At 44.6% G+C, this 27,335-nt stretch overlaps 6 non-coding genes and 45 pseudogenes across 6 annotated transcripts; all 51 read right to left on the reverse strand.

The window, feature by feature from the left end:
- Positions 1 to 1,909: 1,909 nt before the first annotated feature.
- Positions 1,910 to 2,024, reverse strand: LOC136729272 (U5 spliceosomal RNA). The gene has a single exon (XR_010808884.1). It is a non-coding gene; the product is annotated as a U5 spliceosomal RNA (small nuclear RNA).
- A 6,187-nt stretch (positions 2,025 to 8,211) lies between these two features.
- LOC136729580 (uncharacterized) lies at positions 8,212 to 8,330 on the reverse strand (annotated as a pseudogene).
- Positions 8,331 to 8,551: 221 nt separating this feature from the next.
- LOC136729004 (uncharacterized) lies at positions 8,552 to 8,670 on the reverse strand (annotated as a pseudogene).
- A 209-nt stretch (positions 8,671 to 8,879) lies between these two features.
- On the reverse strand, positions 8,880 to 8,998 carry LOC136729466 (uncharacterized; annotated as a pseudogene).
- A 216-nt stretch (positions 8,999 to 9,214) lies between these two features.
- On the reverse strand, positions 9,215 to 9,333 carry LOC136728869 (uncharacterized; annotated as a pseudogene).
- A 547-nt stretch (positions 9,334 to 9,880) lies between these two features.
- Positions 9,881 to 9,999, reverse strand: LOC136729195 (uncharacterized; annotated as a pseudogene).
- Positions 10,000 to 10,215: 216 nt separating this feature from the next.
- On the reverse strand, positions 10,216 to 10,334 carry LOC136729368 (5S ribosomal RNA). The gene has a single exon (XR_010808972.1). It is a non-coding gene; the product is annotated as a 5S ribosomal RNA (ribosomal RNA).
- Positions 10,335 to 10,550: 216 nt separating this feature from the next.
- LOC136729149 (uncharacterized) lies at positions 10,551 to 10,669 on the reverse strand (annotated as a pseudogene).
- Positions 10,670 to 10,885: 216 nt separating this feature from the next.
- LOC136729152 (uncharacterized) lies at positions 10,886 to 11,004 on the reverse strand (annotated as a pseudogene).
- A 218-nt stretch (positions 11,005 to 11,222) lies between these two features.
- On the reverse strand, positions 11,223 to 11,341 carry LOC136728789 (uncharacterized; annotated as a pseudogene).
- A 224-nt stretch (positions 11,342 to 11,565) lies between these two features.
- On the reverse strand, positions 11,566 to 11,684 carry LOC136729618 (uncharacterized; annotated as a pseudogene).
- Positions 11,685 to 11,904: 220 nt separating this feature from the next.
- LOC136729713 (uncharacterized) lies at positions 11,905 to 12,023 on the reverse strand (annotated as a pseudogene).
- A 208-nt stretch (positions 12,024 to 12,231) lies between these two features.
- LOC136729477 (uncharacterized) lies at positions 12,232 to 12,350 on the reverse strand (annotated as a pseudogene).
- Positions 12,351 to 12,560: 210 nt separating this feature from the next.
- LOC136729739 (uncharacterized) lies at positions 12,561 to 12,679 on the reverse strand (annotated as a pseudogene).
- A 216-nt stretch (positions 12,680 to 12,895) lies between these two features.
- Positions 12,896 to 13,014, reverse strand: LOC136729153 (uncharacterized; annotated as a pseudogene).
- Positions 13,015 to 13,230: 216 nt separating this feature from the next.
- Positions 13,231 to 13,349, reverse strand: LOC136729154 (uncharacterized; annotated as a pseudogene).
- A 218-nt stretch (positions 13,350 to 13,567) lies between these two features.
- Positions 13,568 to 13,686, reverse strand: LOC136728790 (uncharacterized; annotated as a pseudogene).
- A 224-nt stretch (positions 13,687 to 13,910) lies between these two features.
- On the reverse strand, positions 13,911 to 14,029 carry LOC136729619 (uncharacterized; annotated as a pseudogene).
- A 220-nt stretch (positions 14,030 to 14,249) lies between these two features.
- On the reverse strand, positions 14,250 to 14,368 carry LOC136729715 (uncharacterized; annotated as a pseudogene).
- A 208-nt stretch (positions 14,369 to 14,576) lies between these two features.
- LOC136729478 (uncharacterized) lies at positions 14,577 to 14,695 on the reverse strand (annotated as a pseudogene).
- A 210-nt stretch (positions 14,696 to 14,905) lies between these two features.
- Positions 14,906 to 15,024, reverse strand: LOC136729537 (uncharacterized; annotated as a pseudogene).
- Positions 15,025 to 15,243: 219 nt separating this feature from the next.
- LOC136728800 (uncharacterized) lies at positions 15,244 to 15,362 on the reverse strand (annotated as a pseudogene).
- Positions 15,363 to 15,578: 216 nt separating this feature from the next.
- Positions 15,579 to 15,697, reverse strand: LOC136729560 (uncharacterized; annotated as a pseudogene).
- A 218-nt stretch (positions 15,698 to 15,915) lies between these two features.
- On the reverse strand, positions 15,916 to 16,034 carry LOC136729196 (uncharacterized; annotated as a pseudogene).
- Positions 16,035 to 16,250: 216 nt separating this feature from the next.
- LOC136729369 (5S ribosomal RNA) lies at positions 16,251 to 16,369 on the reverse strand. The gene has a single exon (XR_010808973.1). It is a non-coding gene; the product is annotated as a 5S ribosomal RNA (ribosomal RNA).
- Positions 16,370 to 16,585: 216 nt separating this feature from the next.
- LOC136729155 (uncharacterized) lies at positions 16,586 to 16,704 on the reverse strand (annotated as a pseudogene).
- Positions 16,705 to 16,920: 216 nt separating this feature from the next.
- LOC136729156 (uncharacterized) lies at positions 16,921 to 17,039 on the reverse strand (annotated as a pseudogene).
- A 218-nt stretch (positions 17,040 to 17,257) lies between these two features.
- Positions 17,258 to 17,376, reverse strand: LOC136728791 (uncharacterized; annotated as a pseudogene).
- A 224-nt stretch (positions 17,377 to 17,600) lies between these two features.
- LOC136729640 (uncharacterized) lies at positions 17,601 to 17,719 on the reverse strand (annotated as a pseudogene).
- Positions 17,720 to 17,939: 220 nt separating this feature from the next.
- Positions 17,940 to 18,058, reverse strand: LOC136729716 (uncharacterized; annotated as a pseudogene).
- A 208-nt stretch (positions 18,059 to 18,266) lies between these two features.
- Positions 18,267 to 18,385, reverse strand: LOC136729479 (uncharacterized; annotated as a pseudogene).
- A 210-nt stretch (positions 18,386 to 18,595) lies between these two features.
- LOC136729538 (uncharacterized) lies at positions 18,596 to 18,714 on the reverse strand (annotated as a pseudogene).
- Positions 18,715 to 18,933: 219 nt separating this feature from the next.
- LOC136728801 (uncharacterized) lies at positions 18,934 to 19,052 on the reverse strand (annotated as a pseudogene).
- A 216-nt stretch (positions 19,053 to 19,268) lies between these two features.
- On the reverse strand, positions 19,269 to 19,387 carry LOC136729724 (uncharacterized; annotated as a pseudogene).
- Positions 19,388 to 19,942: 555 nt separating this feature from the next.
- Positions 19,943 to 20,061, reverse strand: LOC136728841 (uncharacterized; annotated as a pseudogene).
- Positions 20,062 to 20,271: 210 nt separating this feature from the next.
- Positions 20,272 to 20,390, reverse strand: LOC136729220 (uncharacterized; annotated as a pseudogene).
- Positions 20,391 to 20,606: 216 nt separating this feature from the next.
- On the reverse strand, positions 20,607 to 20,725 carry LOC136729698 (uncharacterized; annotated as a pseudogene).
- Positions 20,726 to 20,933: 208 nt separating this feature from the next.
- On the reverse strand, positions 20,934 to 21,052 carry LOC136728855 (uncharacterized; annotated as a pseudogene).
- A 218-nt stretch (positions 21,053 to 21,270) lies between these two features.
- LOC136728802 (uncharacterized) lies at positions 21,271 to 21,389 on the reverse strand (annotated as a pseudogene).
- Positions 21,390 to 21,605: 216 nt separating this feature from the next.
- On the reverse strand, positions 21,606 to 21,724 carry LOC136729003 (5S ribosomal RNA). Its single transcript, XR_010808836.1, has one exon. It is a non-coding gene; the product is annotated as a 5S ribosomal RNA (ribosomal RNA).
- Positions 21,725 to 21,937: 213 nt separating this feature from the next.
- On the reverse strand, positions 21,938 to 22,056 carry LOC136729447 (uncharacterized; annotated as a pseudogene).
- Positions 22,057 to 22,265: 209 nt separating this feature from the next.
- LOC136729694 (uncharacterized) lies at positions 22,266 to 22,385 on the reverse strand (annotated as a pseudogene).
- Positions 22,386 to 22,597: 212 nt separating this feature from the next.
- On the reverse strand, positions 22,598 to 22,716 carry LOC136729549 (uncharacterized; annotated as a pseudogene).
- Positions 22,717 to 22,925: 209 nt separating this feature from the next.
- On the reverse strand, positions 22,926 to 23,044 carry LOC136729389 (5S ribosomal RNA). Its single transcript, XR_010808990.1, has one exon. It is a non-coding gene; the product is annotated as a 5S ribosomal RNA (ribosomal RNA).
- A 221-nt stretch (positions 23,045 to 23,265) lies between these two features.
- LOC136729676 (uncharacterized) lies at positions 23,266 to 23,384 on the reverse strand (annotated as a pseudogene).
- A 545-nt stretch (positions 23,385 to 23,929) lies between these two features.
- LOC136729665 (uncharacterized) lies at positions 23,930 to 24,048 on the reverse strand (annotated as a pseudogene).
- Positions 24,049 to 24,258: 210 nt separating this feature from the next.
- Positions 24,259 to 24,377, reverse strand: LOC136729367 (5S ribosomal RNA). Its single transcript, XR_010808971.1, has one exon. It is a non-coding gene; the product is annotated as a 5S ribosomal RNA (ribosomal RNA).
- Positions 24,378 to 24,593: 216 nt separating this feature from the next.
- Positions 24,594 to 24,711, reverse strand: LOC136728863 (uncharacterized; annotated as a pseudogene).
- A 219-nt stretch (positions 24,712 to 24,930) lies between these two features.
- LOC136729684 (uncharacterized) lies at positions 24,931 to 25,049 on the reverse strand (annotated as a pseudogene).
- Positions 25,050 to 25,265: 216 nt separating this feature from the next.
- On the reverse strand, positions 25,266 to 25,384 carry LOC136729634 (uncharacterized; annotated as a pseudogene).
- A 214-nt stretch (positions 25,385 to 25,598) lies between these two features.
- Positions 25,599 to 25,717, reverse strand: LOC136729123 (uncharacterized; annotated as a pseudogene).
- Between the last annotated feature and the right edge of the window lie 1,618 nt (positions 25,718 to 27,335).

A 27,335-nucleotide genomic window follows, 5' to 3' on the forward strand; every position in this document is an offset into this window, starting at 1 on the left:
CAGCTCAGATGATTTCACGTACCATCAATTTTTCTGTTAATAAATGTGCAAAAACAAATCAGATGGATAGGCCCCTACATATGAACATTAAGTTAAAGGCCTAGAGTGAGTGTTCTTCACTTCCAGTCATGGCGGGCCACAATCCAGCTCTTTGTAACTCATCAACAACCAAAGACCTGGGAAAAGGGTTAAATGGCTTCAGTTAAGCCAATTAGGTAATTAAGAGCTCAACTGGAAAAAAAACAGCAGGCATAGGGGTACTTTAGGACCACAGTCACTGATATAACCTACAATGTTGTTGTAATGAAAATCAGCAGACAGTGGGCCTCCTCCAGGACTAAGGTTGAGAAGCACTGGTCTTGAAGACCACAATAACAATCGACCTCAAGGGCTAGGGATATTCGAGGTGATGCTAAACCAGTCCTGAATGTTTAAATATAATGTTATTTTCTTGTAGTGTGCCGTTGCTGTTAATGCAACCAGTTATATTGAGCCATCAAATACAGAAGCTGACGAAAGACATCAACATGTAAATTTAGTTGTAAATTTAAAGTGTGTGTGAAAAGTATTTTGTATATGGAGATTAACCCATAGTTTCACAGATAAATTGTGGACCAGTGATATTCAGGATCTTCAAAACAAGTCCTGAATGCTCAAACTTAACACTTCTTTTTTTAGAGTGTCGTTGCTGTCAATCCAGCCAGTGATGTGGAGCCATCAGATACAGAAGCTGATGAAAAACAACATGTAAATTTCCTAAATTAATATGGTGCATCAAAATACTTATTTAGCACTTTCAACTGTTTCTTTGTGATTCCTAAAATTACTTTACAGGCTGGGGCTGGGGGAAGACACTGCGCCCGCCTGGAGAAGCCTGTACAAGCCCCCCTCAATAAGAGAGCTGGCAATCTGCAGTGGAGGGTGTTACACACCATTATTGCTGTCAATTCTTTTATTACTGTTCTTAACCCTGCTGTGTCCGACGCCTGCCCATTCTGTGCTCAGAGAGAGACCGTGTTTCACTGTTTCAGCACTTGCTCTCGGTTGTCACCCATTTTTAGTCTTTTAACTCGTCTTTTTACTGATCTTAACCTGATTTTTAACACAAAGGTTTTTATTTTAGGGGCGCGATACACCAGAAAGACCAAACATGTGGACCAGCTGGTAAACTTCTTGCTGGGCCAGGCTAAAATGGCCGTCTATAAGACTAGGAAGAACAGAGTGTGTGGGGAGGGCAGTGAGGATGCAGTGAGAGTGTTTGCCATGCTGGTCAAGTGCAGAGTCAGACTAGAGTTTAACTATTACAGGCTGATGAATGATTTGGAGAGTTTTGAACAGGTCTGGTGTATTAATGATGCCCTTTGTGAATTGTATGACGGGGAGTTGGTTTTTATTATGTAATTCATTTATAGGGTTTAGTATTTGATGGTTGTTTTGTTGTGTGTATTGGGTTGCTTTCTTTAAAAGTGTACAGATCAGTGGCGGAGTTAATGCTTGTTGGGGGGAGACAAACAAAGGGGAACACTATTTTTTATTTATTTATTTATTTTCTTTTGTATGAATTATTGCGTGTTGCAAACAGGCAATGAAGTCTGATAAAAGTCAAAAAGTCTCTCTCTCTCTCACACACACACACACAGCCAGCAAGACACACAGAGCCAGCCAGCTCAGCGATGACATCACAAACATCTCTCTCAGGTGACTCCTATGACATCACAGAGCACGTACATTCCGTTGCTTGCCGTCTGTCAACCACTCAGTCACTGCCAGCCAGACTGGCTGGCTGACTGGATGGTGGGGCTGCTTGCTGCTGCTGCGTACCTTAGCAAGCTTATTTGCTTGACCGGCCTTCCTCCTCCGCCCACATGCCCACCTATGTCCGATCTGCTGTTCACCTGGATCACAGCTCCGCCCCAACAAGGCAGAGCCTCCCAAGAATGGTACAAACTCACCCACGATCCCCTCCACGGAAAGCTATAGCAAAAGGCAAAAGCATTATACGTAATGAAGAGGAACCCGAGTCCAAGACGCATCCGACCAGCCATACATATTTGTGTGTATTAAAGATCACATTTTATTACATTTAGATTTTCTGTACTTTATTACATCTTTTTGTGATTTTTAAATGTATTGTTTCTTTTCCTTATATATGTATGTATGTATGTATGTGTGTGTGTGTCTGTGTGAAAGTGTATGTGTTTGTGTGTCTCTGTGTGAAAGTGAGTGTGTGTGTGTCTGTCTCTGTGTTTGTGTGTCTGTCTCTGTGTGAAAGTGAGTGTGTGTGCGTGTGTCTGTCTGTGAAAGTGTGTGTGTGTGTGTGGGTGTGACAGTGTGTATGAGTGTCTGTCTGTCATGTAACTCGCACATCTGTGAGGGCACCATTTTTGCAGAAAGAGATGTACACATTTTGGAGCAACATATGCTGCCATCCAGACATCGTCTTTTCCAGGGACATCCCTGCATTTTTCAGCAGGATAACGCCAAACCACATTCTGCCCAGATTACAAGCGCATGGTTGCGTAGGCAGAGAGTGCGGGTGCTAGCATGGCCTGCCTGCAGTCCTGACCTGTCTCCGAATTGAGAATGTGTGGCGCACTATGAAGTGCAAATTAAGACAACGAAGGCCCTGTGCAGTTGCGCAGCTGAGGAAATGCATAATGGATGAATGGGGGGAAATCCCACTTGCTAAACTTAACCAAGTGGTGTCTTCAGTGCCCAAGTGCTTAATAAGTGTTATTAAAAGAAAAGGTGATGTTACATAGTGGTAAACAGTCGACTGTCCCAACTTTCTTGGTTTCTTTTCACTGCTAATGAGATGCTGTAGAGTGAGTTAGTTATATTGCTTTCAGGAGCTCTAATCGTATTGATGAGTTCATGCAGCATTTGTAATTGAATTTCAAAAAGAAATCCTTGCTGTCTGGCCTGTGTGTATGAGATGTACTCTGTCAATCTTTGGCTAACAACTGAAACATTGGTAGAACAAAAATGGCAACATAAAAAAGAAAAGTACATTTTAAAAGAGCACATTAAATAGGATGAATATACAGTTTTTTACAATCACTTTGTCACTAATTTCAGAACCTTGATGTCATTTTTCAAAACTCTAGACACAAAACTCAAAACGGTCATCACTTGTAACACAGGCTGTCCAATGTTCAAAACATTGCATTGTGCATTCATATCTTTAAAGAAACCTTGCACTTGCAGACTTGTTGGTTCAAATAATTCATTTATCATGAAATACCATAGTAACATTTATTTAGATCACCCACACAGAAGATACCGATAGTTTCACTGTGTAGTTGTTCGTACAATCATTAAATATTGTAGTACAAAATATGTGATACATGTTTCATTATGGTACTACACATAAATACATCACTGTAAAAGGACTAGTAGAGAGAATACTACAGACACAGTGGAATCATTGAACAAAATCTGAAATGTATTGATGCAATACAATCAAATCACACCATAGGTTTCTTTGAAGCCATGCAACAATAATTAGCTACAAAAAAGAACAAAACTACAGTAAAATGTCAACTGCAGTGTTCCTCACCTGGCTTAGTGTAAAACAAAGGATTGATTACTGTACTTCTGAATTTCCATCAGCCCTGTGTTCAGGTTCAGGTTCTCACAACCATTTTTCACAAGAGGCATCTTGAAACTGAACATACCTGAACATACTCAGTCATCAGCTGCTTCACTCTGTCTGCATTTCTTTCAAAAGGCACACTATACTCTGTGCTACACATTGGTATGCAGTATACAGTCATTTGACAATTGAGAGTAGCCTAATGTTTAGTGCATGCTGAAGACTTGACGCTTCTCAGTACGGACATTTCTGATGATTGAGGCCACAGTTGATCCTGAGTTGATTCTGAGGTTTGATTGAATCATTGTAGCTGCCTCAGTCATGGTCATGCCATGATTTACAACATGCTCTACAACTATTTCTCGGATTTCACTGGACACTATTTGCTGTTGCTGCCGCTGTCTGGTCCGTGGCCTTGTCCTCTACCACGTTCCCCCAACACCTCTCAAATGAGGCCCATGGCTGCCTCTCTGGTGAGGCCTAAGCCCTCCTCTATGACGAGGCCCACGACCACCTCTCAGAAGGGGTGCATGTCCCCTTCCATTCCTTTGACCACCACGTCTTCCTCCTCCCACTGCTTGACCTCTATTGTGACCTGGATGACTTGCCGGCTCCATGTTATCACTGTGTTGCTGGGGTGGATAGCACTCATTTCACTCGATACTCGTACCACAATGTGAAATCAATCATCAATAACCAGTTGGCAGTATTGGAAAAGCAATTACAAGGGCCTGCATACATACAGTAATGTCAAATCTGATGTGGAAGAACAATCATCTTCAACCAGGTTGGAGCGTTAGTTGCAATGCCTTTAATACACGCAGCGTGGAGAGGAACAGTGACTCAAGTAGATCCCAAAGTCGCTCTGCCTTCATTTTAACAGTCAGAGCTTTTATACACAAAAATCAAAGAGCTGGTTATAATCAGAAAGTCATTACTATGTTATCTTAAAAGTTAGCTAAGCAGAATTTATATCATTATAGGACAGAGTTCATAGATCAACACATGGATTAGGGAGCAGGCACTTCAATCATACTGTTTGACATTGTCTCCAAGATTCTCATCGTAAATAACAAACAGAAATCAAACTACCTTCTGGCCTGACCTTCTAGCTTGACCTTATCTTTCTTAAGTATACAAGAGAGAAAAACAGGTATTAGAGAAAAAAATTCTAACTTTCCTTCCACACTGCAAACATGGTGTGGAAAAGTGCTACATGATGATGAATGATGATGAAATATTACATCCATAGATAATGTAGTCCAACTGGTTCATGCTCCTCGTTTATTGATGTCAATGGATCTCATTATCCTGAAACTTTCATGATCGAAACATGGAATATTGTTTGTCAGTTTCCATAAAATTATGCATTAAGAGTAATGCAACAGTCACTTATCATTTTGAGCAGCTGTATCAATTGATAGTTAGATCTTTGTAATGAAATGAATAGACAGTGATCTCAGATGTAATGTGTGAATTGCATTTTGAAATGGTAATACTTTGATGTTAAGTTGTGTCATTTTAGTTCAATGAACAAATGATCTGAGGTTGATGTGTATTGTATCCAATCAATTGTAAAAAAGTGTTAGAGTTTTGAAAAATGTGCATTTTGATCATCGGGTGTCTAGAGTTTTGAAAAATGACATCAAGGTTCTGAAATGAGTGCCAAAGTGATTGTAAAAAAGTGTAATATCAGGGGACAGTGGCTATTAGTGATCTGGCCTTCCGTGGCCTCTGTATTAATGTAACAGGTCACATTGTATGTGTACACTGATACTTGATAGTATAATATAGTACAAGTAAAAAACATACATAGGTATCATAGAAGTATTTTGCAGAAATGATTATGGATAGTTATCAAAATGGAGAGGAAATGCTAAATCCAGTCTCCCCAGGCTGAGCTTCTATTTCTGCACCTGCTAAGTGGCTGCTGGCCCCACTATATGGATAGAGCCACACCAAGTACAAGAGTCTCCCCATTGCTATTTATATCTCCCTATCCAGTCTTCTATACGTGTCAGGTATACAAGTGTGTGTGTGTGTGTGTGTGTGTGTCTGTCTGTCTGTCTGTCTGTGAAAGTGTGTGTGTGTGTGTGTGTGTGAAAGTGTGTGTGAGTGTCTGTCTGTCTGTCTGTCATGTAACTTGCACATCTGTGAGGGCACCACTAATGCAGAAAGAGATGTACACATATTGTTTATTTTCCATATATATGTATGTATGTATGTATGCATGTCCAATTGCTTTGACAATACAAATGAATTGAATTGAGAGGGAGAGAGAGAGAGTAAGAGAGAGAGAGAGAGACAGACAGACAGACAGACAGAGAGACACACACACACACACACACACACACACAGAGAGCCAGCCAGCCAGCTCAGCGATGACATGACGAGCCTCTCTCAGCTTACTGCTATGACATCACAGAGCACGTACATTCCGTTTAACAAATCGTTAAACAAAAAAGGTTATAAACACATTGACTACAATACCGGTTAGTAAGACGAAGGTGAGTCTCTCGTTAGTATTATTAGTAAGACATTAAATAACTACGCAGGTTAGTATTTATGTCAGGTAACTTCTCGTTATATATATATCAGTCTCATTTACGTTTAGGTGCCGAGAAAGATCCTATTTGTTACCACAATTTCCCTTAACTGATTATTATTCAATGATTAAGGATAGGCAGGGCCACCAATAATCTAATGTCTATTAACTTGTGTCAATTTCAGACTAAACAGTTAAACAGGAATGAGAAGATATTTCTCGGCGTTGACAGATTTTATTTCTAAAATTATCAACAAAACAGTTTAATGCAACTCACATTTATATTTAAGAAAACTAAATGATATTACACATTCTAGAGTTATGAATCACAGATTAACATTTCTAATTGATTTCTCAAATGTCATGAATCACAAACTCCAAACTGTTAAACTTATGTGAACTTCGTCGCAGAGAGGCCTCTCTGGCTTCGGGCTCAGATAACAGCACACGGCACGAGGTCCGTGTGGTTTGGAACAAAGGCAGTCCGGTTCGGCTTTGTCCAAGAACTTCCACTCAGTCGATGCACCTGGAAGTTGGGGTTTCGCGAATGTAGAGTCTTTTCCAAACAGATTTTCCATTGGTTTGAAGGCTCCAAGGTTGTGCACAAAATCTTCTTTGTAAGCAGGGTTCCACCGTAGTTACTTGAAGACAAAGTCTTTGAGGAAAGCAGGGCCCTGTTTGTTCCAAGGGTCAAGTTTCTTAAGACTCAAATAGCTATTTAAGTGACTGACACTTTCGTATTCAGTCGACTTAGTCAATTGTCCAGCTGTAAAACTCCACTGATCAGGTGGGTCTGTAAAGTTATTTATTTAATAAAGTCCTTTAAAATAATTCTTCGCTCAATCTCCTTCTCCCAGTTTAACTCTTCTGTTGCCGGCTAAGACTTGGTTGGTTTCTGATTCCGGTTCTGGCAACAGAGCTACAGGTTGAGCTGTGGCAGCGAGTTTCTGGTTCAGGTGAGAGAAAGAGAGAGAGAAAGACTGTCCGCTGTTCCTTAAAGTCTGTCAGATCAGTAGGTGATTGGTCCCTGAGTTCTTGAGATTGGATTTCGGTTTCAGCCCCCAGTGTCCTATTGGAGGGGGGCTTGATTTATGACTGATGTCAATCCATGCCATCTTTTGGAAATGCCGGTTGGCCCGGGTTCGTAGCTCTATGTCGGGATTTCGGCTCTCATCCACTTCAAAGAGTTTTTATCACCTACAGGCCCCTTTCTCCAGACATCTCATAGCAGAATTCCAAACTATTTGGCCTCTTCTCGGTGCCATCCTCCCCAAAACTGTCACTTTGATGCAAACCAGTTCCAAGCTGATGAGCTAAGGAAATCTGATAACTTTGGGGGGGGAGAGGTCTTCTTTAGATCAGTGCTTCAGCTCAGAGCCCAAATGCTCTTATCCAAATACACCCAACATAACGCTACATATGTATGTATGTATGTATATATGTGTAGAAGGAAAATTAGAAATTATTTTCTTACACCTGTTTTTCTCTCTTGTATACTTAAGAAAGATACGGTCAAGCTAGAAGGTCAGCCCAGAAGATAGTTTGATTTCTGTTTGTTATTTACGATGAGAACCTTGGAGACATTGTCAAACGGTATGACCTACGTGCCTGTTCCCTAAAACCATGTGTTGACCTATGAACTCTGTTCTATAATGATATATGTTCTGCTTAGTTAGCCTTTAAGATAACATAGTAATGACTTTCTAGCATGTATGGATGTATGTATGTATGTATATATATATATATATATATATGTATGTATGTATGTCCAATTGCTTTGACAATACAAATGAATTGAATTGAGAGGAAGAGAGAGAGAGAGAGAGAGAGAAAGAGAGAGAGAGAGACAGACAGACAGACAGACAGCTCAGCGATGACATCACGAGCCTCTCTCAGCTGACTGTTATGACATCACAGAGCATGTACATTCCGTTGCTTGTCGTCTGTCAACCACTCAGTCACTGCTAGCCAGACTGTCCCTAAGACAAAGTGTACAATACTTCAATTATATCTCCTCCAGACAGATAAAGAGTATTAAGAGCTACGATGAAGTTACCCAGGAGACGTAAAAAGCTTGCATCACCTGGTATTTCCTGGAGGTCACCCATCCAAGTACTAACCAGGCCCTGGCCCGTTTAGTTTCCAAGGTCTGACGAGATCGGGCACGTTCAGGACGGTGTGGCCGCAAGCCGAGATGCCTGGCTGCATGATGTCTCTTAAAGGCTGGCGGGTATTGACGGAATTTCCAGCAAAAAATAAAAAATAAAAAAATAAAAAAATGGAGGGAAAAATAACAGTGCAGGAAAGGGTGTTGAAAGTAGCCGGGAACGTGTACAATTCTTCAATTATATCTCCTCCAGACAGAAAGAGAGTACTAAGAGCTACGATGAAGTTACCCAGGAGACGTAAGAAGCTTGCAGCACCTGGTATTTCTAGGAGATCTCCCATCCAAGTACTGACCAGGCCATGCCCCGTTTAGCTTCCGAGATCTGACGAGACGGGGTGCGTCCAGGACGGTGTAGCCGCAAGCCGAGAGGCCTGGCTGCATGATGTCTCTTAAAGGCTGACGGGTGTTGACGGAACTTCCAGCAAATAAAAAAAGAAAAATGGAGGGAAAAATATCAGTTCAGCAAAGGGTGTTGAAAGTAGCCGGGTACGTGTACATTTCTTCAATTATATCTCCTCCAGACAGAAAGAGAGTATTAAGATCTACGATGATGTTACCCAGGAGACGTATAAAGCTTGCAGCACCTGGTATTTCCAGGAGGTCACCCATCCAAGTACTGACCAGGCCCTGCCCTGGTTAGCTTCTGAGATCTGATGAGATCGGTCGCGTTCAGGACGGCGTGGCCGCAAGCCGAGAGGCCTGGCAGCATGATGTCTCTTAAAGGCGGGCGGGTTTTGACGGACCTTCCAGCAAAAAAAAAAAGAAAAAAGAAAAATGGAGGGAAAAATATCAGTGCAGCAAAGGATGTTGAAAGTAGCCGGGTACGTGTACAATTCTTCAATTATATCTCCTCCAGACTGAAAGAGAGTATTAAGAGCTACGATGAAGTTACACAGGATAAGTAAAAAGCTTGCATCACCTGGTATTTCTAGGAGGTCACCCATCCAAGTACTAACCAGGCCCTGGCCCGTTTACTTTCCAAGGTCTGACGAGATCGGGCACGTTCAGGACAGTGTGGCCGCAAGCCAAGAGGCCTGGCTCCATGATGTCTCTAAATGGCTGGAGGGTATTGACGGAACTTCCAGCAAAAAAAAATGAAAAAAGAAAAATGGAGGGAAAAATATCAGTGCAGCAAAGGGTGTTGAAAGTAGCCGGGTACGTTTACAATACTTCAATTATATCTCCTTCAGACAGAAAGAGAGTATTAAGAGCTACGATGAAGTTACCCAAGTGACGATAAAAGCTTGCAGCACCTGGTATTTCCAGGAGGTCACCCATCCAAGTACTGACCAGGACCCTGCCCCGTTCAGCTTCCGAGATCTGACGCGTTCAGGACGGTGTGGCCGCAAGTCGAGAGACCTGGCTGCATGATGTCTTTTAAAGGCTGGCGGGTATTGACGGAACTTCCAGCAAATAAAAAAAAAAAAAGAAATAAGAAAAATGGAGGGAAAAATATCACTGCCGCAAAGGGTGTTGAAAGTAGCCAGGTACGTGTACAATTCTTCAATTAAATCTCCTCCAGACAGAAAGAGAGTATTAAAAGCTACGACGAAGTTCCCCAGGTCACGAAAAAAGCTTGCAGCGCCTGGAATTTCCAGAAGGTCTCACATTCAAGTAATGACCAGGCCCTGCCCAGTTTAGCTTCCGAGAGCTGACGAGATGGGGCGCGTTCAGGACGGTGTGGCCGCAAGCCAAGAGGCCCTGCTGCATGATGTCTCTTAAAGGCTGGCGGATATTGACGGAACTTCCAGAAAAAAGAAAAAAGAAAAAGAAAAATGGAGGGAAAAATATCAGTGCAGCAAAGGGTGTTAAAAGTAGCCGGGTACGTGGACAATATTTCAATTATATCTCCTCCAGACAGAAAGAGTGTATTAAGAGCTAAGATAAAGTTACCCAGCAGACGAAAAAAGCTTGCAGCACCTGGTATTTCCAGGAGGTCTCCCATCCAAGTACTGACCAGGCCCTGCCCCATTTAGCTTCCAAGATCTGACGAGATCAGGTGCGTTCAGGACGGTGTGGCCGCAAGCCAAGAGGCCTGGCTGCATGATGTCTCTTAAAGGCTGGAGGGTATTGATGGAACTTCCTGCAAAAATCAATAGAAAAAAGAAAAATGGAGGGAAAAATATCAGTGCAGCAAAGGGTGTTGAAAGTAGCCGGGTACGTGTACAATTCTTCAATTATATCTCCTCCAGACTGAAAGAGAGTATTAAGAGCTACGATGAAGTTACACAGGATACGTAAAAAGCTTGCATTACATGGTATTTCCAGGAGGTCACCCATCCAAGTACCAACCAGGCCCTGGCTCGTTTAGTTTCCAAGGTCTGACGAGATCGGGCGCGTTCAGGACGGTGTGGCCGCAAGCCAAGATGCCTGGCTGCATGATGTCTCTTAAAGGCTGGAGGGTATTGATGGAACTTCCTGCAAAAATCAATAGAAAAAAGAAAAATGGAGGGAAAAATATCAGTGCAGCAAAGGGTGTTGAAAGTAGCCGGGTACGTGTACAATTCTTCAATTATATCTCCTCCAGACTGAAAGAGAGTATTAAGAGCTACGATGAAGTTACACAGGATACGTAAAAAGCTTGCATTACATGGTATTTCCAGGAGGTCACCCATCCAAGTACCAACCAGGCCCTGGCTCGTTTAGTTTCCAAGGTCTGACGAGATCGGGCGCGTTCAGGACGGTGTGGCCGCAAGCCAAGAGGCCTGGCTGCATAATGTCTCTAAAAGGCTGGAGGGTATTGACGGAACTTCCAGCAAAAAAAAAAAAAAAAAATAGAAAAATGGAGGGAAAAATATCAGTGCAGGAAAGGGTGTTGAATGTAGCCGGGTACGTGTACAATACTTCAATTATATCTCCTCCAGACAGAAAGCGAGTATTAAGAGCTACGATGAAGTTACCCAGGAGACGTAAAAAGTTTGCAGCACCTCGTATTTCCAGAAGGTCACCCATAAAAGTACTGACCAGGCCCTGCCCCGTTTAAATTCCGAGATCTGACGAGATCGGGCGCGTTCAGGATGGTGTGGCCGCAAGCCGAGAGGCCTGGCTGCATGATGTCTCTTAATGGCTGGCGGGTATTGACGGAACTTCCAGCAAAAAAAAAAAAAAAAAAAAGAAAAAGAAAAATGGAGGGAAAAATATCAGTGCAGTAATGGGTTTTGAAAGTAGCCGGATACGTGTACAATTCTTCAATTATATCTCCTCCAGACAGAAAGAGAGTATTAAGAGCTACGATGAAGTTACCCAGGAGACGTAAAAAGCTTGCAGCACCTGGCATTTCCAGGAGGTCACCCAACCAAGTACTGACCAGGCCCTGCCCCGTTTTGCTTCCGAGATATGATGAAATCAGGCGCGTTCAGGACGGTGTGGCCGCAAGCCAAGAGACCTGGCTGCATGATGTCTCTTAAAGGCTGGCAAGTATTGACGGAACTTCCAGCAAAAAAAAAAAAAAAAAAAATAGAAAAAGGGAGGGAAAAATATCAGTGCAGCAAAGGGTGTTGAAAGTAGCCGGGTACATGTACAATTCTTCAATTATATCTCCTCCAGACAGAGAGAGAGTATTAAGAGCTACGATAAACTTACCCAGCAGACGTAAAAAGCTTGCAGCACCTGGTATTTCCAGGAGGTCTTCCATCCAAGTACTGACCAGGCCCTGCCCCATTCAGTTTCCGAGATCTGACGAGATCGGGCGCGTTCAGGATGGTGTGGCCGCAAGCCGAGATCCTGGCTGCATGATGTCTCTTAAAGGCTGTCGGGTATTGACGGAACTGCCAGCAAAAAAAAAAAAGAGAAATGGAGGGAGAAATACCAGTGCAGCAAAGGGTGTTGAAAGTAGCCGGGTACGTGTACAATACTTCAATTATATCTCCTCCAGACAGAAAGAGAGTATTAAGAGCTACTATAAAGTTACCCAGGAGACGTAAAAGCTTGCAGCACCAGGTATTTCCAGGAGGTCTCACATTCAAGTACTGACCAGGTCCTGCCCCGTTTAGCTTCCGAGATCTGACGAGATCGGGCGCGTTCAGGATGGTGTGGCCGCAAGCCAAGACGCCTGGCTGCATGATGTCTCTTAAAGGCTGGCGGGTATTGACGGAACTGCCAGCAAATAAATAAAAGAAAAATAGAGGGAAAAATACCAGTGCAGCAAAGGCTGTTGAATGTAGCCGGGTACGTGTACAATTCCTCAATTATAACACCTCCAGACAGATAGAGAGTATTAAGAGCTACGATGAAGTTACCCAGGAGACGTAAAAAGCTTGCAGCACCAGGTATTTCCTGGAGGTCTCCCATCCAAGTAGTGATCAGGCCCTGCCCCGTTTAGCTTCCGAGATCTGACGAGATCAGGCGCGTTCAGGACAATGTGGCCGCAAGCCAAGAGGCCTGGCTGCATGATGTCTCTTAAAGGCTGGAGGGTATTGATGGAACTTCCTGCAAAAATCAATAGAAAAAAGAAAAATGGAGGGAAAAATATCAGTGCAGCAAAGGGTGTTGAAAGTAGCCGGGTACGTGTACAATTCTTCAATTATATCTCCTCCAGACTGAAAGAGAGTATTAAGAGCTACGATGAAGTTACACAGGATACGTAAAAAGCTTGCATTACATGGTATTTCCAGGAGGTCACCCATCCAAGTACCAACCAGGCCCTGGCTCGTTTAGTTTCCAAGGTCTGACGAGATCGGGCGCGTTCAGGACGGTGTGGCCGCAAGCCAAGATGCCTGGCTGCATGATGTCTCTTAAAGGCTGGAGGGTATTGATGGAACTTCCTGCAAAAATCAATAGAAAAAAGAAAAATGGAGGGAAAAATATCAGTGCAGCAAAGGGTGTTGAAAGTAGCCGGGTACGTGTACAATTCTTCAATTATATCTCCTCCAGACTGAAAGAGAGTATTAAGAGCTACGATGAAGTTACACAGGATACGTAAAAAGCTTGCATTACATGGTATTTCCAGGAGGTCACCCATCCAAGTACCAACCAGGCCCTGGCTCGTTTAGTTTCCAAGGTCTGACGAGATCGGGCGCGTTCAGGACGGTGTGGCCGCAAGCCAAGAGGCCTGGCTGCATAATGTCTCTAAAAGGCTGGAGGGTATTGACGGAACTTCCAGCAAAAAAAAAAAAAAAAAATAGAAAAATGGAGGGAAAAATATCAGTGCAGGAAAGGGTGTTGAATGTAGCCGGGTACGTGTACAATACTTCAATTATATCTCCTCCAGACAGAAAGCGAGTATTAAGAGCTACGATGAAGTTACCCAGGAGACGTAAAAAGTTTGCAGCACCTCGTATTTCCAGAAGGTCACCCATAAAAGTACTGACCAGGCCCTGCCCCGTTTAAATTCCGAGATCTGACGAGATCGGGCGCGTTCAGGATGGTGTGGCCGCAAGCCGAGAGGCCTGGCTGCATGATGTCTCTTAATGGCTGGCGGGTATTGACGGAACTTCCAGCAAAAAAAAAAAAAAAAAAAAGAAAAAGAAAAATGGAGGGAAAAATATCAGTGCAGTAATGGGTTTTGAAAGTAGCCGGATACGTGTACAATTCTTCAATTATATCTCCTCCAGACAGAAAGAGAGTATTAAGAGCTACGATGAAGTTACCCAGGAGACGTAAAAAGCTTGCAGCACCTGGCATTTCCAGGAGGTCACCCAACCAAGTACTGACCAGGCCCTGCCCCGTTTTGCTTCCGAGATATGATGAAATCAGGCGCGTTCAGGACGGTGTGGCCGCAAGCCAAGAGACCTGGCTGCATGATGTCTCTTAAAGGCTGGCAAGTATTGACGGAACTTCCAGCAAAAAAAAAAAAAAAAAAAATAGAAAAAGGGAGGGAAAAATATCAGTGCAGCAAAGGGTGTTGAAAGTAGCCGGGTACATGTACAATTCTTCAATTATATCTCCTCCAGACAGAGAGAGAGTATTAAGAGCTACGATAAACTTACCCAGCAGACGTAAAAAGCTTGCAGCACCTGGTATTTCCAGGAGGTCTTCCATCCAAGTACTGACCAGGCCCTGCCCCATTCAGTTTCCGAGATCTGACGAGATCGGGCGCGTTCAGGATGGTGTGGCCGCAAGCCGAGATCCTGGCTGCATGATGTCTCTTAAAGGCTGTCGGGTATTGACGGAACTGCCAGCAAAAAAAAAAAAGAGAAATGGAGGGAGAAATACCAGTGCAGCAAAGGGTGTTGAAAGTAGCCGGGTACGTGTACAATACTTCAATTATATCTCCTCCAGACAGAAAGAGAGTATTAAGAGCTACTATAAAGTTACCCAGGAGACGTAAAAGCTTGCAGCACCAGGTATTTCCAGGAGGTCTCACATTCAAGTACTGACCAGGTCCTGCCCCGTTTAGCTTCCGAGATCTGACGAGATCGGGCGCGTTCAGGATGGTGTGGCCGCAAGCCAAGACGCCTGGCTGCATGATGTCTCTTAAAGGCTGGCGGGTATTGACGGAACTGCCAGCAAATAAATAAAAGAAAAATAGAGGGAAAAATACCAGTGCAGCAAAGGCTGTTGAATGTAGCCGGGTACGTGTACAATTCCTCAATTATAACACCTCCAGACAGATAGAGAGTATTAAGAGCTACGATGAAGTTACCCAGGAGACGTAAAAAGCTTGCAGCACCAGGTATTTCCTGGAGGTCTCCCATCCAAGTACTGATCAGGCCCTGCCCCGTTTAGCTTCCGAGATCTGACGAGATCAGGCGCGTTCAGGACAATGTGGCCGCAAGCCAAGAGGCCTGGCTGCATGATGTCTCTTAAAGGCTGGCGGGTATTGATGGAACTTCCATCAAAAAAAAAAAAAAAAAAAAAGAAAAATGGAGGGAAAAATATCAGTGCAGCAAAGGCTGTTGAAAGTAGCCGGGTACGTGTACAATTCTTCAATTATATCTCCTCCAGACAGAAAGAGAGAATTAAGAGCTACGATGAAGATACCCAGGAGACGTTAAAAGTTTGCAGCACCTCGTATTTCCAGAAGGTCACCCATAAAAGTACTGACCAGGCCCTGCCCCGTTTAAATTCCGAGATCTGACGAGATCGGGCGCGTTCAGGACGGTGTGGCCGCAAGCCAAGAGGCCTTGCTGCATGATGTCTCTTAAAGGCTGGCGGATATTGACGGAACTTCCAGAAAAATTTATAAAGAAAAAGAAAAATGGAGGGAAAAATATCAGTGCAGCAATGGGTGTTGAAAGTAGCCGGGTACGTGTACAATACTTCAATTATATCTCCTCCAGACAGAAAGAGAGTATTAAGAGCTACGATAAACTTACCCAGCAGACGTAAAAAGCTTGCAGCACCTGGTATTTCCAGGAGGTCTCCCATCCAAGTACTGACCAGGCCCTGCCCCATTCAGTTTCCGAGATCTGACGAGATCGGGCGCGTTCAGGATGGTGTGGCCGCAAGCCGAGATGCCTGGCTGCATGATGTCTCTTAAAGGCTGGCGGGTATTGACGGAACTTCCAGCAAAAAAAAAAAAAAAAAATAGAAAAATGGAGGGAAAAATATCACTGCCGCAAAGGGTGTTGAAAGTAGCCAGGTACGTGTACAATTCTTCAATTAAATCTCCTCCAGACAGAAAGAGAGTATTAAAAGCTACGACGAAGTTCCCCAGGTGACGAAAAAAGCTTGCAGCGCCTGGAATTTCCAGAAGGTCTCACATTCAAGTAATGACCAGGCCCTGCCCAGTTTAGCTTCCGAGAGCTGACGAGATGGGGCGCGTTCAGGACGGTGTGGCCGCAAGCCAAGAGGCCCTGCTGCATGATGTCTCTTAAAGGCTGGCGGATATTGACGGAACTTCCAGAAAAAAGAAAAAAGAAAAAGAAAAATGGAGGGAAAAATATCAGTGCAGCAAAGGGTGTTAAAAGTAGCCGGGTACGTGGACAATATTTCAATTATATCTCCTCCAGACAGAAAGAGTGTATTAAGAGCTAAGATAAAGTTACCCAGCAGACGAAAAAAGCTTGCAGCACCTGGTATTTCCAGGAGGTCTCCCATCCAAGTACTGACCAGGCCCTGCCCCATTTAGCTTCCAAGATCTGACGAGATCAGGTGCGTTCAGGACGGTGTGGCCGCAAGCCAAGAGGCCTGGCTGCATGATGTCTCTTAAAGGCTGGAGGGTATTGATGGAACTTCCTGCAAAAATCAATAGAAAAAAGAAAAATGGAGGGAAAAATATCAGTGCAGCAAAGGGTGTTGAAAGTAGCCGGGTACGTGTACAATTCTTCAATTATATCTCCTCCAGACTGAAAGAGAGTATTAAGAGCTACGATGAAGTTACACAGGATACGTAAAAAGCTTGCATTACATGGTATTTCCAGGAGGTCACCCATCCAAGTACCAACCAGGCCCTGGCTCGTTTAGTTTCCAAGGTCTGACGAGATCGGGCGCGTTCAGGACGGTGTGGCCGCAAGCCAAGATGCCTGGCTGCATGATGTCTCTTAAAGGCTGGAGGGTATTGATGGAACTTCCTGCAAAAATCAATAGAAAAAAGAAAAATGGAGGGAAAAATATCAGTGCAGCAAAGGGTGTTGAAAGTAGCCGGGTACGTGTACAATTCTTCAATTATATCTCCTCCAGACTGAAAGAGAGTATTAAGAGCTACGATGAAGTTACACAGGATACGTAAAAAGCTTGCATTACATGGTATTTCCAGGAGGTCACCCATCCAAGTACCAACCAGGCCCTGGCTCGTTTAGTTTCCAAGGTCTGACGAGATCGGGCGCGTTCAGGACGGTGTGGCCGCAAGCCAAGAGGCCTGGCTGCATAATGTCTCTAAAAGGCTGGAGGGTATTGACGGAACTTCCAGCAAAAAAAAAAAAAAAAAATAGAAAAATGGAGGGAAAAATATCAGTGCAGGAAAGGGTGTTGAATGTAGCCGGGTACGTGTACAATACTTCAATTATATCTCCTCCAGACAGAAAGCGAGTATTAAGAGCTACGATGAAGTTACCCAGGAGACGTAAAAAGTTTGCAGCACCTCGTATTTCCAGAAGGTCACCCATAAAAGTACTGACCAGGCCCTGCCCCGTTTAAATTCCGAGATCTGACGAGATCGGGCGCGTTCAGGATGGTGTGGCCGCAAGCCGAGAGGCCTGGCTGCATGATGTCTCTTAATGGCTGGCGGGTATTGACGGAACTTCCAGCAAAAAAAAAAAAAAAAAAAAGAAAAAGAAAAATGGAGGGAAAAATATCAGTGCAGTAATGGGTTTTGAAAGTAGCCGGATACGTGTACAATTCTTCAATTATATCTCCTCCAGACAGAAAGAGAGTATTAAGAGCTACGATGAAGTTACCCAGGAGACGTAAAAAGCTTGCAGCACCTGGCATTTCCAGGAGGTCACCCAACCAAGTACTGACCAGGCCCTGCCCCGTTTTGCTTCCGAGATATGATGAGATCAGGCGCGTTCAGGACGGTGTGGCCGCAAGCCAAGAGACCTGGCTGCATGATGTCTCTTAAAGGCTGGCAAGTATTGACGGAACTTCCAGCAAAAAAAAAAAAAAAAAAAATAGAAAAAGGGAGGGAAAAATATCAGTGCAGCAAAGGGTGTTGAAAGTAGCCGGGTACATGTACAATTCTTCAATTATATCTCCTCCAGACAGAGAGAGAGTATTAAGAGCTACGATAAACTTACCCAGCAGACGTAAAAAGCTTGCAGCACCTGGTATTTCCAGGAGGTCTTCCATCCAAGTACTGACCAGGCCCTGCCCCATTCAGTTTCCGAGATCTGACGAGATCGGGCGCGTTCAGGATGGTGTGGCCGCAAGCCGAGATCCTGGCTGCATGATGTCTCTTAAAGGCTGTCGGGTATTGACGGAACTGCCAGCAAAAAAAAAAAAGAGAAATGGAGGGAGAAATACCAGTGCAGCAAAGGGTGTTGAAAGTAGCCGGGTACGTGTACAATACTTCAATTATATCTCCTCCAGACAGAAAGAGAGTATTAAGAGCTACTATAAAGTTACCCAGGAGACGTAAAAGCTTGCAGCACCAGGTATTTCCAGGAGGTCTCACATTCAAGTACTGACCAGGTCCTGCCCCGTTTAGCTTCCGAGATCTGACGAGATCGGGCGCGTTCAGGATGGTGTGGCCGCAAGCCAAGACGCCTGGCTGCATGATGTCTCTTAAAGGCTGGCGGGTATTGACGGAACTGCCAGCAAATAAATAAAAGAAAAATAGAGGGAAAAATACCAGTGCAGCAAAGGCTGTTGAATGTAGCCGGGTACGTGTACAATTCCTCAATTATAACACCTCCAGACAGATAGAGAGTATTAAGAGCTACGATGAAGTTACCCAGGAGACGTAAAAAGCTTGCAGCACCAGGTATTTCCTGGAGGTCTCCCATCCAAGTACTGATCAGGCCCTGCCCCGTTTAGCTTCCGAGATCTGACGAGATCAGGCGCGTTCAGGACAATGTGGCCGCAAGCCAAGAGGCCTGGCTGCATGATGTCTCTTAAAGGCTGGCGGGTATTGATGGAACTTCCATCAAAAAAAAAAAAAAAAAAAAAGAAAAATGGAGGGAAAAATATCAGTGCAGCAAAGGCTGTTGAAAGTAGCCGGGTACGTGTACAATTCTTCAATTATATCTCCTCCAGACAGAAAGAGAGAATTAAGAGCTACGATGAAGATACCCAGGAGACGTTAAAAGTTTGCAGCACCTCGTATTTCCAGAAGGTCACCCATAAAAGTACTGACCAGGCCCTGCCCCGTTTAAATTCCGAGATCTGACGAGATCGGGCGCGTTCAGGACGGTGTGGCCGCAAGCCAAGAGGCCTTGCTGCATGATGTCTCTTAAAGGCTGGCGGATATTGACGGAACTTCCAGAAAAATTTATAAAGAAAAAGAAAAATGGAGGGAAAAATATCAGTGCAGCAATGGGTGTTGAAAGTAGCCGGGTACGTGTACAATACTTCAATTATATCTCCTCCAGACAGAAAGAGAGTATTAAGAGCTACGATAAACTTACCCAGCAGACGTAAAAAGCTTGCAGCACCTGGTATTTCCAGGAGGTCTCCCATCCAAGTACTGACCAGGCCCTGCCCCATTCAGTTTCCGAGATCTGACGAGATCGGGCGCGTTCAGGATGGTGTGGCCGCATGCCGAGATGCCTGGCTGCATGATGTCTCTTAAAGGCTGGCGGGTATCGACGGAACTGCCAGCAAAAAAAAAAAAGAAAAATAGAGGGAAAAATACCAGTGCAGCAAAGGGTGTAGAAAGTAGCTGGGTACGTGTACAATTCTTCAATTATATATTCTCCAGACAGAAAGAGAGTATTAAGAGCTACGATGAAGTTCCCCAGGAGACGTAAAAAGCTGGCAGCACCTGGTATTTCCAGAAGATCTCCCATCCAAGTACTGACCAGGTCCTGCCCCGTTTAGTTTCTGAGATCTTCCGAGATCGGGCGCGTTCAGGACTGTGTGCTCGCAAGCCAAGAGGCCTGGCTGCATGATGTCTCTTAATGGCTGGCGGGTATTGACGGAACTTCCAGCAAAAAAAAATAAAAAAATAAAATGAAAAAGAAAAATGGAGGGAAAAATATCAGTGCAGCAAAGGGTGTTGAAAGTAGACGGGTACGTGTACAATACTTCAATTATATCTCCTCCAGACAGATAGAGAGTATAAAGAGCAACGATAAAGTTACCCAGGAGACGTAAATGCTTGCAGCACTAGGTATTTCCAGGAGGTCTCGCAATCAAGTACTGACCAGGTCCTGCCCCGTTTAGCTTCCGAGATCTGACGAGATCGGGCGCGTTCAGGATGGTGTGGCCGCAAGCCGAGATGCCTGGCTGCATGATGTCTCTTAAAGGCTGGCGGGTATTGACGGAACTGCCAGCAAAAAAAAAAAAGAAAAATAAAGGGAAAAATACCAGTGCAGCAAAGGGTGTTGTAAGTAGCCGGGTACGTGTACAATTCTTCAATTATATCTCCTGGAGACAGAAAGAGAGTATTAAGAGCTACGATGAAGTTCCCCAGGACACGTAAAAAGCTGGCAGCACCTGGTATTTCCAGACGATCTCCCATCCAAGTACTGACCAGGTCCTGTCCCGTTTAGTTTCCGAGATCTTCCGAGATCGGGCGCGTTCAGGACTGTGTGTCCGCAAGCCGAGAGGCCTGGTTGCATGATGTCTCTTAAAGGCTGGCGGATATTGACGGAACTTCCAGAAATAATAATAAAGAAAAAGAAAAATGGAGGGAAAAATATCAGTGCAGCAATGGGTGTTGAAAGTAACCGGGTATGTGTACAATACTTCAATTACATCTCCTCCAGACAGAAAGAGAGTATTAAGAGCTACGATAAACTTACCCAGCAGACGTAAAAAGCTTGCAGCACCTGGTATTTCCAGGAGGTCTCCCATGCAAGTACTGACCAGGCCCTGCCCCATTCAGTTTCCGAGATCTGACGAGATCGGGCGCGTTCAGGATGGTGTGGCCGCAAGCCGAGATCCTGGCTGCATGATGTCTCTTAAAGGCTGGCGGGTATTGACGGAACTGCCAGCAAAAAAAAAAAAGAGAAATGGAGGGAGAAATACCAGTGCAGCAAAGGGTGTTGAAAGTAGCCGGGTACGTGTACAATACTTCAATTATATCTCCTCCAGACAGAAAGAGAGTATTAAGAGCTACGATAAAGTTACCCAGGAGACGTAAAAGCTTGCAGCACCAGGTATTTCCAGGAGGTCTCACAGTCAAGTACTGACCAGGTCCTGCCCCGTTTAGCTTCCGAGATCTGACGAGATCGGGCGCGTTCAGGATTGTGTGGCCGCAAGCCAAGAGGCCTGGCTGCATGATGTCTCTTAAAGGCTGGCGGGTATTGATGGAACTTCCATCAAAAAAAAAAAAAAAAAAAAGAAAAATGGAGGGAAAAATATCAGTGCAGCAAAGGCTGTTGAAAGTAGCCGGGTACGTGTACAATTCTTCAATTATATCTCCTCCAGACAGAAAGAGAGAATTAAGAGCTACGATGAAGATACCCAGGAGACGTTAAAAGTTTGCAGCACCTCGTATTTCCAGAAGGTCACCCATAAAAGTACTGACCAGGCCCTGCCCCGTTTAAATTCCGAGATCTGACGAGATCGGGCGCGTTCAGGACGGTGTGGCCGCAAGCCAAGAGGCCTTGCTGCATGATGTCTCTTAAAGGCTGGCGGATATTGACGGAACTTCCAGAAAAATTAATAAAGAAAAAGAAAAATGGAGGGAAAAATATCAGTGCAGCAATGGGTGTTGAAAGTAGCCGGGTACGTGTACAATACTTCAATTATATCTCCTCCAGACAGAAAGAGAGTATTAAGAGCTACGATAAACTTACCCAGCAGACGTAAAAAGCTTGCAGCACCTGGTATTTCTAGGAGGTCTCCCATCCAAGTACTGACCAGGCCCTGCCCCGTTTAGCTTCCGAGATCTGACGAGATCGGGCGCATTCAGGACGGTGTGGCCACAAGCCGAGAGGCCTGGCTGCATGATGTCTCTTAAAGGTTGGCGGGTATTGACGGAACTTCCAGCAAAAAAAAAAAAAAAGAAAAATGGATGGAAAAATATCAGTGCAGCAAAGGGTGTTGACAGTAGCCGGGTACGTGTACAATTCTTCAATTATATCTCCTCCAGACAGATAGAGAGTACTATGAGCTACGATGAAGTTACCCAGGAGACGTAAAAAGCTTGCAGCACCTGGCATTTCCAGGAGGTCACCCATCCAAGTACTGACCAGGCCCTGCCCCGTTTAAATTCCAAGATCTGATGAGATCGGGGGCGTTCAGGACGGTGTGGCTGCAAGCCAAGAGGCCGGGCTGCATGATGTCTCTTAATGGTTGGCGGGTTTTGACGGAACATCCAGCAAAAAAAAAAAGAGAAATGGAGGGAGAAATACCAGTGCAGCAAAGGGTGTTGAAAGTAGCCAGGTACGTGTACAATTCTTCAATTATATCTCCTGCAGACAGAAAGAGAGTATTAAGAGCTACGATGAAGTTACCCAGGAGACGTAAAAAGCTTGCAGCACCTGATATTTCTAGGAGGTCACCCATCCAAGTACTGACCAGGCCCTGCCCCTTTTTACCTTCCGAGATCTGACGAGATCGGGCGCGTTCAGGACGGTGTGGCCGCAAGCCAAGAGGCCTGGCTGCATGATGTCTCTTAAAGGCTGGCGGGTATTGACGGAATTTCCAGCAAAAAAAAAAAATAGAAAAATGGAGGGAAATATACCAGTGCAGCACAGGGTGTTGAAAGTAGCCGGGTACGTGTACAATTCTTCAATTATATCTCCTGGAGACAGAAAGAGAGTATTAAGAGCTACGATGAAGTTACCCAGGAGACGTGAAAAGCTTGCAGCACCAGGTATTTCCAGGAGGAAACCCATCCAAGTACTGACCAGGCCCTGCCCCGTTTGGCTTCCGAGATCTGACGAGATCGGGCGCGTTCAGGACGGTGTGGCCGGAAGCCGAGAGGCCTGGCTGCATGATGTCTCTTAATGGTTGGCGGGTTTTGACGGAACATCCAGCAAAAAAAAAAAGAGAAATGGAGGGAGAAATACCAGTGCAGCAAAGGGTGTTGAAAGTAGCCAGGTACGTGTACAATTCTTCAATTATATCTCTTGCAGACAGAAAGAGAGTATTAAGAGCTACGATGAAGTTACCCAGGAGACGTAAAAAGCTTGCAGCACCTGATATTTCTAGGAGGTCTCCCATCCAAGTACTGACCAGGCCCTGCCCCGTTTAGCTTCCGAGATCTTACGAGATCGGGCGCATTCAGGACGGTGTGGCCACAAGCCGAGAGGCCTGGCTGCATAATGTGTCTTAAAGGTTGGCGGGTATTGACGGAACTTCCAGCAAAAAAAAAAAAAAAAAAAAAAAGAAAAATGGAGGGAAAAATATCAGTGCAGCAAAGGCTGTTGAAAGTAGCCGGGTACGTGTACAATTCTTCAATAATATCTCCTCCAGACTGAAAGAGAGTATTAAGAGCTACGATGAAGTTACCCAGGAGACGTAAAAAGCTTGCAGCACCTGGTATTTCCAGGAGGTCACCCAACGAAGTACTGACCAGACCCTGCCCCGTTTAGCTTCCGAGATATGATGAGATCAGGCGCGTTCAGGACGGTGTGGCCGCAAGCCAAGAGACCTGGCTGCATGACGTCTCTTAAAGGCTGGCAAGTATTGACGGAATTTCCAGCAAAAAAAAAAAAAAAAAAGAAAAATGGAGGGAAAAATATCAGTGCAGCAAAGGGTGTTGAAAGTAGCCGGGTACGTGTACAATTCTTCAATTATATATTCTCCAGACAGAAAGAGAGTATTAAGAGCTACGATGAAGTTCCCCAGGAGACGTAAAAAGCTGGCAGCACCTGGTATTTCCAGAAGATCTCCCATCCAAGTACTGACCAGGTCCTGCCCCATTTAGTTTCCGAGATCTTCCGAGATCGGGCGCGTTCAGGACTGTGTGTCCGCAAACTGAGAGGCCTGGTTGCATGATGTCTCTTAAAGGCTGGCGGGTTTTGACGGAACTTCCAGCAAAAAAAAAAAAAGAAAAATGGATGGAAAAATATCAGTGCAGCAAAGGATGTTGACAGTAGCTGGGTACGTGTACAATACTTCAATTATATCTCCTCCAGACAGATAGAGAGTATTAAGAGCTACGATAAAGTTACCCAGGAGACGTAAAAGCTTGCAGCACCAGGTATTTCCAGGAGGTCTCACATTCATGTACTGACCAGGTCCTGCCCCGTTTAGCTTCCGAGATCTGACGAGATCGGGCGCGTTCAGGATGGTGTGGCCGCAAGCCGAGACGCCTGGCTGCATGATGTCTCTTAAAGGCTGGCGGGTATTGACGGAACTGCCAGCAAAAAAAAAAAAGAAAAATAGAGGGAAATATACCAGTGCAGCAAAGGGTGTTGAAAGTAGCCTAGTACGTGTACAATTCTTCAATTATATCTCCTGGAGACAGAAAGAGGGTATTAAGAGCTACGATGAAGTTACCCAGGAGACGTAAAAAGTTTGCAGCACCTGGTATTTCTAGGAGGTCTCCCATCCAAGTACTGACCAGGCCCTGCCCCGTTTAGCTTCCGAGATCTGACGAGATCGGGCGCATTCAGGACGGTGTGGCCACAAGCCGAAAGGCCTTGCTGCATGATGTCTCTTAAAGGTTGGCGGGTATTGACGGAACTTCCAGCAAAAAAAAAAAAAAAAAAGAAAAATGGAGGGAAAAATATCAGTGCAGCAAAGGGTTTTGAAAGTAGCCGGGTACGTGTACAATTCTTCAATAATATCTCCTACAGACAGAAAGAGAGTATTAAGAGCTACGATGAAGTTACCCAGGAGACGTAAAAAGCTTGCAGCACCTGGTATTTCCAGGAGGTCACCCATCCAAGTACTGACCAGGCCCTGCCCCGTTAGCTTCCGAAATCTGATGAGATAGGGCGCGTTCAGGACGGTGAGGCCGCAAGCCAAGAGGCCTGGCTGCATGATGTCTCTTAAAGGCTGGCGGGTATTGACGGAACTTCCAGCAAAAAAAAAAAAAAAAAAAATGGAAAATGGAGGGAAAAATATCAGTGCAGCAAAGGCTGTTGAAAGTAGCCGGGTACGTGTACAATACTTCAATTATATCTCCTCCAGACAGATAGAGAGTATTAAGAGCTACGATGAAGTTTCCCAGGAGACGTAAAAAGCTTGCAGCACCAGGTATTTCCAGGAGGTCTCCCATCCAAGTACTGACGAGGCCCTGCCCCGTTTAGCTTCCGAGATCTGACGAGATCGGGCGTCTTCAGGACGGTGTGGCCTCAAGCCAAGAGGCCTGGCTGCATGATGTCTCTTAAAGGCTGGAGGGTATTGATGGAACTTCCAGCAAGAAACAAAAGAAAAAAGAAAAATGGAGGGAAAAATATCAGTGCAGCAAAGCGTGTTGAAGGTAGCCGGGTACGTGTACAATTCTTCAATTATATCTCCTGGAGACATAAAGAGAGTATTAAGAGCTACGATGAAGTTACCCAGGAGACGTAAAAAGCTTGCAGCACCTGGTATTTCTCGGAGGTCTCCCATCCAAGTACTGACCAGGCCCTGCCCCGTTTTGCTTCCGAGATCTGACGAGATCGGGCGCGTTCAGGACGGTGTGGCCTCAAGCCAAGAGGCCTGGCTGCATGATGTCTCTTAAAGGCTGGAGGGTATTGACGGAACTTCCAGCAAAATAAAAAAGAAAAAAGAAAAATGGAGGGAAAAATATCAGTGCAGCAAAGGGTGTTGAAAGTAGCCGGGTACGTGAGAATTCTTCAATAATATCTCCTCCAGACTGAAAGAGAGTATTTAGAGCTACGATAAAGTTACCCAGGAGACGAAATAACTTGCAGCACCTGATATCTCCAGGAGGTCACCCATCCAAGTACTGACGAGCCCTTGCCCCGTTTAGCTTCCGAGATCTGATGAGATTGGGCGCGTTCAGGACGGTGTGGCCGCAAGCCAAGAGGCCTGGCTGCATGATGTCTCTTAAAGGCTGACGGGTATTGACGGAACTTCCAGCAAAAAAAAAATGGATAAAGAAAAATGGAGGGAAAAATATCAGTGCAGCAATGGGTGTTGAAAGTAGCCGGGTACGTGTACAATACTTCAATTATATCTCCTCCAGACAGAAAGAGAGTATTAAGAGCTACGATGAACTCACCTAAAGGATTATTAGGAACACCATACTAATACTGTGTTTGACCCCCTTTTGCCTTCAGAACTGCTTTAATTCTACGTGGCATTGCTTCAACAAGGTGCTGAAAGCATTCTTTAGAAATGTTGGCCCATATTGATAGGATAGCATCTTGCAGTTGATGGAGATTTGAGGGATGCACATCCAGGGCACGAAGCTCCCGTTCCACCACATCCCAAAGATGCTCTATTAGGTTGAGATCTGGTGACTGTGGGGGCCAGTTTAGTACAGTGAACTCATTGTCATGTTCATGAAACCAATTTGAAATGATTCGACCTTTGTGACATGGTGCATTATCCTGCTGGAAGTAGCCATCAGAGGATGGGTACATGGTGGTCAAAAAGGGATGGACATGGTCAGAAACAATGCTCAGGTAGGCCGTAGCATTTAAACGATGCCCAATTGGTACTAAGGGGCCTAAAGTGTGCCAAGAAGACATCCCCCACACCATTACACCACCACCACCAGCCTGCACAGTGGTAACAAGACATGATGGATCCATGTTCTCATTCTGTTTACGCCAAATTCTGACTCTACCATCTGAATGTCTCACCTCTTTTTCCTATTTGTAGTGGAGATGAGTGGTACCCGGTGGGGTCTTCTGCTGTTGTAGCCCATCCGCCTCAAGGTTGTACGTGTTGTGGCTTCACAAATGCTTTGCTGCATACCTCGTTTGTAACGAGTGGTTATTTCAGTCAAAGTTGCTCTTCTATCAGCTTGAATCAGTCGGCCCATTCTCCTCTGACCTCTAGCATCAACAAGGCATTTTCGCCCACAGGACTGCCGCATACTGGATGTTTTTCCCTTTTCACACCATTCTTTGTAAACCCTAGAAATGGTTGTGCGTGAAAATCCCAGTAACTGAGCAGATTGTGAAATACTCAGACCGGCCCGTCTGGCACCAACAACCATGCCACGCTCAAAATTGCTTAAATCACCTTTCATTCCCATTCAGACATTCAGTTTGGAGTTCAGGAGATTGTCTTGACCAGGACCACACCCCTAAATGCATTGAAGCAACTGCCATGTGATTGGTTGATTAGATAATTGCATTAATGAGAAATTGAACAGGTGTTCCTAATAATCCTTTAGGTGAGTGTATATGTATGTATGTGTATGTATGTCCAATTGCTTTGACAATACAAATGAAATGAATTGAGAGAGAGAGAGAGAGAGAGAGAGAGAGAGAGAGGAATATGAGCTCCTAAAAAACATTTGTTTTTATACATAAGCGGATTTAATTTGTGATTTACAAATGAATATATAGCACTATAAACATACACAGAAGACATGGAATAGAAATTCAGAAGAAAAAGTATTCAAAAAATAATAATTTTAAGAGAAACACAAAAAGAAGAAAGCAGAGAGACAGTTCAGGAAGAAA

This window comes from Amia ocellicauda, unplaced genomic scaffold (genome assembly GCF_036373705.1).
Source record: "Amia ocellicauda isolate fAmiCal2 unplaced genomic scaffold, fAmiCal2.hap1 HAP1_SCAFFOLD_30, whole genome shotgun sequence".
In the NCBI taxonomy this organism is placed as follows: domain Eukaryota; kingdom Metazoa; phylum Chordata; class Actinopteri; order Amiiformes; family Amiidae; genus Amia; species Amia ocellicauda.